Here is a 7,979-nt window from a genome sequence, read left to right on the forward strand (position 1 = left end):
TTCCAATGAGTCAACTCTTCACATGAGGTGGCCAAAGTACTGGAGTTTCAGGTTTAGCATCATTCCTTCAAAAGAAATCCCAGGGCTGATCTCCTTCAGAATGGACTGGCTGGATCTCCTTGCAGTCCAAGGGACTCTCAAGAGTCTTCTCCAATACCACAGTTCAAAAGCATCAATTCCTCAGTGCTCAGCTTTCTTCACAGTCCAACTCTCACATCCATACACGACCACTGGAAAAACCATAGCCTTGACTAAATTGACCTTTGTTGGCAAAGTAATGTCTCTGCTTTTCAATATGCTATCTAGGTTGGTCATAACTTTTCTTCCAAGGAGTAAGCTTAGAATATGTAATTAAGGTCAATACTATTTATAATATCATCTAAAAATAAAAATGACTACATTTACAGTGAAACAAACTAGATTTATATGAACATCAAAGGAGACTTAAGTGAAAAGACAGATCCACTATGTAAGAATTCTCAATTTTTTATGTAAGATATTCTCAATATGTAAGAATATCTCAAGACAAAAATATTTTGTAAAGCAATTCTCATAGAAAACACTAACTAAATTTAGTTTTCCTTAGATTAGCTTATTGAAATTCAATTTTAAAATATAAACAAGCAAGAGTAGACATAGTTTTGTTAAAGAATAGTAATGGAGAAGTCTTAACCTAATTCAGTATCAAAGTATATTTTAAATCAAATACAATTACATCATGTTAAATATCACATGAATAGAGATTCATGGATAATAATAGTAATTTGAATTGGATCCAAATACATACTCTATTTTAGACTATAAAGTTGGGATATCAAAGACATTGGGAAAATAATTATGCATTGATAAAAATAACCATCAACAAAATAATTAAAACTTGGTCACTATTTAACTCCTTATGTAAAATTAATGCATAGATGGTTCAAAAATTGAAATGAAAAACATAAAACAAGAAGACTTCACAAATTGTATTGAGAACTGTGGGAAAATATTTTGGTAAAATTGAAATAGGAAAATTATTTCTAAACAAGGCATAAAATCCAAAGAAAATATTGATAGATTTGACTATGCAAATGTGAACATATTTCTAGAGGACCAAAATATTCTGCACAGTATAAATACATCAAGAATAATCACAAGATAGAAATGCAATAATTAAAATACATGGTAAAAGGTATAATTTCTTTAATATATAATTAAATTGTAAAAATCAGTATGAAAATATCAGCAATTAAATAAAATATATAATATTCATTAATAAGCAATTGATGAAAAAAGAAATAACTTTAAACAGTTAAAGAGATGCCAAAATTCAATTATATTTACATATTTATGATTAAAGTATACAAGTGAACCATAACTCCTTTAATCAGATGTGCATGTTTGCATGTGTGCTCAGTCATGTCCTACTCTTTGCAACCCCATGTGTTGCAGTCTGCCAGGCTCCTCTGTTCATGGTATTTTTCCAGGCAAGAGTACTGGAGTGGGTTGCCATTTCCTTCTCCAGGGGATCTTCCCAGCCCAAGAATCAAACCCATGTCTCCTGCATCTCCTGCTTTGAAAGGCAGATCCTTTATCACTGAGCCACTTGGGAAGCCAATCAGACGTCAGATACACCCGTTTATCAAGCCTTGGTTGTTCAGAATGTGGTAAAATGTATTTTCCAGAATTAGGGGAGTGGTGGGTTTGGTATAAGCACGTGAATGACATTTTGGCAATAACTATGAGCATCAGCATTTTGAATAAATATGCCAAATGAACTAACAATTCCACTTCTAGGATTCATACTTACAAAATCTCAAAAAGATTTCATTGTAGAGTCATACATCATAGAAAAAGATGGGAAAAACCTAAAGATGACTGGATACCTAGATTTTAGTGTTTTTTTATGAAGAATTTAAGCAGTACAATGAAAGTAAAATGAGTTAACTCTACATCGTCTGTTATGTAAAGATCTTCTGGAGGCTCAGAAGTAAAATAGAAAATTTATACACAGAGACATGAACACACACATATATGAAATCATGTTTCCATTTGTAGTATTATTTGTTGAAGAATCTCAGGAGTGACTAGAGTAGTATAGTGACTAGATCTGAAAGGAATGGAAGACTCTGGTGTGGCAAGTATAGGATTTCATTTTGCACTATTCCATTTTCATGAATTCTAAAGTTTCTTATTATACATCATACTTTAAATTTTTATTTTAAAACTTAAAATATGACATTAAAATTTCATCAGTAAAGCAAATGAAACTGAATACAGAGAACAGCCTACATATAAATATTTTAATCAGAATAATAAGAAAAGATACAAGATTCTGATATAAAATCAAACTAAGAATATGAAAGTAAATACAAAAATTACTTAAAAATTAGTGCAATTCTATAAAATTTTATTATCTAATTAATTACAAGTTCTTTACTGACTACTTAATATGATTTTCTAGGTCCAGTGATAAGCCATCCATCATATAGTTTACATTTGAGTAGGGAAACTGTCACAGAGAGCATGAACATATAGTTCATTCTTTAATTATAATTAACTTAATTGTTTGAGAAAAAAAGAAAATTTACATCAGATTCATGAAGACTTACATTCTAAGGACTGGCTGTAATGTTAATTTTTCATGATGAATAATGCATTTATTTAATACTTGATCTACCTTTTTTTCTCCAGAGCGTCTTCATATCATTTGTCATCTCAGAATTTCTTAGACTGTAGATTAATGGATTCAAAATAGGGGTTATGATTTTATAAAACACACTTAGTGATTTGTCAATAGAGAAGGTGGTAAAGGGTCTTGCATATATGAAAATACAGGGAACAAAAAAGCAGACAACCACTGTGATGAGGGAACCACATGTCTAGAGGGCTTTCCTCCTCCATTCCTGACTCAGGTTCTTCACAGTGGGCAAGATGACTCCATAGGAGACAAGTAAGAGCAGAAACACAATAAAGCAAATCAGTCCTCCATTGGCCACAGCTAAGTAGCCAATGACGTAGGTGTCAGTACAGATGAGTTTCAATAAGGGGTACATGTCACACCTAAAGTGATCAATGACATTGGGGCCACAGAATGGGAGCCTGTAAATAGTGCTAAGTTGAATTACTGAGTGCACAAAACCTCCTGTGCAGGACAGCACCAGCAGAACAACACACACCCTCTGTCTCATGGACACCAAATAATGCAAAGGCTTACAGATGGCCACAAAGAGGTCATAGGCCATTGCTAAAAGAAGAAAGACCTCTCACCCACCAAAAATGTGCTGTATAAACAGCTGAATCATGCAGTATTCAAAGGATATGATATTTTCCACAAAGAACAAGTCTGATATCAACCTGGTTGTAATACAAGAGGAATAAGTGACATCCATAAATGATAAGCAACCAAGAAAAAAAAAATGCATTGGTGAATTCAGGGTATTACTGAAAGTTACAGTCACAGTAATGATCAGGTTGCCCATCACTGTCAAAATGTAGAAGAGCAAGAACATAATAAAAAGGACTTTCTGCTCCTTTGGATTCTGTGTGAGGCCCAGGAGGACAAAGCAAGTTACATTGTTCCTTGTTTCCATCTACTCTGGACAGGAGTTGAGTTTACATATTATGAAGCAGTTTACCTAGAAAACAAGTGGGAAAGCTTTTAAAACAGACTTAAATTTTGCTTTCTATTTATACATTCAAATGAAAGAGGTGTATGGAATATCTATTTGTGTACAGTAGGTCATAGACAACATTGTAATACCCTGGTTGATTAAGTTCCCTACACTCAATGATAAGTATCAGAAAATTCCAGATCAGTTTCTTAAGTGCTATAAGAATACTGACACAGTGCTAAGTATCACAGTGTAAGAATATCACAATTAAACCAGAATCAGAGAATTCTTACCAGGAATAGCAGTGCCTTATTGAGTTTTAAAGGGAAAGCTAAAGGACAGGAAAAGATTGGAAGATAATTGTATGTAAATTTCTAAAATACCATTCATAAAGTCAATATGGATAATACTTGAGACTAGTTAAACTGATATGCATATTCCCTGTGAGTAGATGAGTCTATGAAGAGAGGGTCACTGTCCTGGATTGCGTTAGAATTTACTGAGAAGTCTTTCTGTGTGTCTGTACTTCGATGTCTCCATTTCCTGCCCTATAAATGCTGATGTTATCCAATGTTGTGTCTCCAGCCTCTACCTCCACCCTTTAGTTGACACATGTATGAGCAATATCTCCAACTTTGGATATCTATTTAGTATATATAACAAAACTTTTTGAAGGTTTTCCTCATTTTTGGTACCTCCTTCAAAATATCTCACAGTGCTCATCACTCCACTTTTGCATTCATATTAAAACTTTCTTCCTTTAACAAATCCTGTTGTCTCTACTTTCATATCATTTCACAAATTTGATCATTTCCTATCTCCCCATTTCCTTTCTAGCCCACAGCACTAGCTTTCTGCCATGTCTTTCCACTTTTATTCTGCCCTCCCACAACTTGATTTCCTGAAACAGCTCAAATTACTCTTTACATCTTGTTCTGATTATATCACTCCACTGCTCAAAATAGTTTTAGTAGATTCCAATCATGCTTTTATAATTTAATATATCATAATTAGTATTTATAATAACAGTACTGTAATTACTTATTATCTTTCCATAACTGATGAAAATGAGGTTCATAATATCTCATTAATTTTCTCAAGGGCACACATTTTTAAGTGATAAAACTAGAATTGAAACCTAAGTTTGATATATTTCAAAATGGTTTAGTTTCTTACATTGTAAAAAAAGTCACACAATGGTGAACCTGGTTCCCACTGTTCACTACTACTCTTACCTTGTGAAAGCTTTTTCATAATCTGAAGAAAGACTTTTTAAGTTACTCATAAAATCCTGGAATTCTTGTATCCAGTATGACAACATAGATTGAAAGCCTGCATTATTACATGAAGAAACATTTTCTTTTTATTCATCCAGTCATTTATTCCATGGAGTTTTCAGATTATTTGAAATGCTATTTTTATCTGCATTAGAAATAGTTTAAAAGAAATTCCACAGTGCACACAAAATAACAAAAATTTACCATATTAAGGAAATTGATCCAAAAGATAAGCAAACCCTAGCTTTACATAGAAAGATAGAAGCTAGCCATTTCCAAGGAAATTTGTCTTTAGTAACTACTTTTTGTATTAACTTCAAAAAAAATTTTTTTTTTAAATACCACTTAATTCTTTAGCCCCATCTGATTCTACCATGTTAGTGGAGCCAGACTAGTTGACTTGCAATTTTGAGAGACTTCCTTGTGTTGCTGCTGCTGTTGTTGTTTTTACATATTGCTTACAGTCTAGGATCTTCCTGAGAAATTTGTATCAGTTCTTCAAAGACTATTGACTTTTTTTCCTCAATACGATCAAAGAACACTGGACTTTTTATCCCTTCTAGCCACATTTATCATTGTCTTAAATTAGGAATGTGTCCAAGACTGATTCTTAATTAAATTCACTGGGATTTTCCACTAAATTTTATAAATGCATCTATATGTAAAGATACTATTGGACTACATCACATAATTAATTAGGGTCAGAAACATGAAACATGGAAAGAAAAATAAAAGTTTGAGAACCATATTAAGATTATTGCCAGTCAACAACAAAATATCGACCCAACCATTTTGTTTCAGTGAAGATTAATTCATCATGTATTTCCCTTCTTGCTATAGAAAAAATTTTCTCTTTTTATTGAGAGCTCAATTTATACTGCCTCGATGTTTGATCAAGTATATAAAAATTTTATCACTGAATCAGGTATAATAACTAATTTTATCCCATTATTAGCTTTCTTTTAATGTAGAATGCTGCTGCTGCTGCTGCTAAGTCACTTTAGTCATGTCAGACCCTGTGCGACCCCATAGACAGCAGCCCACCAGGCTCCCCCGTCCCTGGGATTCTCCAGGCAAGAACACTGGAGTGGGGTGCCATTTCCTTCTCTAATGCATGAAAGTGAAAAGTGAAAGTGAAAGTGAAGTCGCTCAGTCGTGTCTGACTCTTAGCGACCTCATGGACTGCAGCTTACCAGGCTCCTCCATCCATGGGATTTTCCAGGCAAGAGTACTGGAGTGGGTTGCCATTGCCTTCTCCAATAATGTAGAACACCTACATTTTAAACAAACTATGCTATGGGTAAAGACACAGCAATTAATAAAACAGGAGAAAATAGCATGTAAAATTTCCTTCCTGCATGGATCTTAAATTCTTTTTTTTTTTTTTAGTTTAAATTACTATTTTTTTGTCCTTTCCTTATTTATTTATTTTTTTTTAGCTTTACAATATTGTATTGGTTTTTCCGTATATCAACATGAATCTGCCACAGGTATACACATGTTCCCCATCCTGAACTCTCCTCCCTCCTCCCTCCCCGTACCATCCCTCTGGGCCGTCCCAGTGTACCAGCCCCAAGATGTAGTAGGACAATATAGGAGACACTTTAATAAAGAAGTTCTAGTCTTATTTAGTGCATATAAGACAAGAAATAGAGTACTGCAACAGAAACAAGAGGGAGGATTCTACTGTGGGTAATGTAATCAGCAAAGACCTTTCCTAAAAGGTCATGTTGTAGCTGAGATTGAAAAGATAGGGATTGGCTGCCATCAGAAGCATTGTTAAAGACAGCAAAATTAACTAAAATGATCAAACTTCAGAGATGACCTGGTCTGTAAGTAGAAAAATGTAAAAATTTAATGAGAATTTTTATTTCAGTGCCATGTTACAAAAGAAGGGGTTTTCCCTGTGGTTCAATGGGAAAAGATTCTGTCTGCAACACAAGAGACACAGAAGACATGGGTTCATTCCCTGGGTCAGGAAGATCCCCTGGAGAAGGAAATGAAACCCTCTCCAATATTTCTTGCCTGAAAAATCCCCTGGATAGAGGAACCTGGTGGGCTACCATCCAAAGGGTCAAAAAGAATTGGACAGGACTGAGCAACTAAGCACATGTTACAAAGTAGTGGTGAGAATGTTGCACTCACGTCTTGATCCAGATTTTAAAGACAAAGTTTTTAATCATTTAATGTTAATTGTGATCTGAGCTGTGGGTATGTCATCAGTTCAGTTCAGTTCAGTCAGTCATGTCGACTCCTTGTGACCCCATGAATTACAGCATACCAGGCTTCCCTGTCCATCACCAACTCTTGGGGTACACTCAAACTCATGCCCATCGAGTCAGTGATGCCATCCAGCCATCTCACCCTCTGTTGTCCCCTGCTCATCCTGCCCTCAATCCCTCCCAGCATCAGGGTATTTTCCAATGAGTCAACACTTCACATGAGGTGGCCAAAGTATTGGAGTTTCAGCTTCAGCATCAGTCCTTCAAATGAATACCCAGGACTGATCTCTTTTAGGATGAACTGGTCGGATGTCCTTGCAGTCCAAGGGACTCTCAAGAGTCTTCTCCAACACCACATTTCAAAAGCATCAATTCTTTGGTGCTCAGCTTTCTTCACAGTCTAACTCTCACATCCATACATGATGACTGGAAAAACCATAGTCTTGACTAGACAAACCTTTGTTGGCAAAATAATATCTCTGCTTTTCAATATGCTATCTAGGTTGGTCATAACTTTCCTTCCAAGGAGTATGTGGCTTTTAATTTCATGGCTACAATCACCATCTGCAGTGATTTTGGAGCCCCCAAAAATAGTCTCACACTCTTTCCACTGTATCCCCACGTATTTTCCATGAATTGATGGGACCAGATGCCATTATCTTAGTTTTCTGAATGTTGAGCTTTAAGCCAACTTTTTCATTCTCCTCTTTCACTTTCATAAAGAGGCTTTTTAGTTCCTCTTCACTTTCTGCAATAAGAGTGATGTCATCTGTATATCTGAGGTTATTGATATTTTTCCTGGCGATCTTGATTCCAGCTTGTGCTTCTTCCAGTCCAGCGTTTCTCATGATGTACTCTGCATATAAGTTAAATAAGCAGGGTAA

General features: G+C 35.0%; 1 pseudogene; it reads right to left on the reverse strand.

The window, feature by feature from the left end:
• Positions 1-2,642: 2,642 nt before the first annotated feature.
• Positions 2,643-3,575, reverse strand: LOC105000085 (annotated as a pseudogene).
• Positions 3,576-7,979: the final 4,404 nt, after the last annotated feature.

This window comes from Bison bison, unplaced genomic scaffold, assembly GCF_000754665.1.
Source record: "Bison bison bison isolate TAMUID 2011002044 unplaced genomic scaffold, Bison_UMD1.0 scf7180017854118, whole genome shotgun sequence".
NCBI lineage: Eukaryota > Metazoa > Chordata > Mammalia > Artiodactyla > Bovidae > Bison > Bison bison.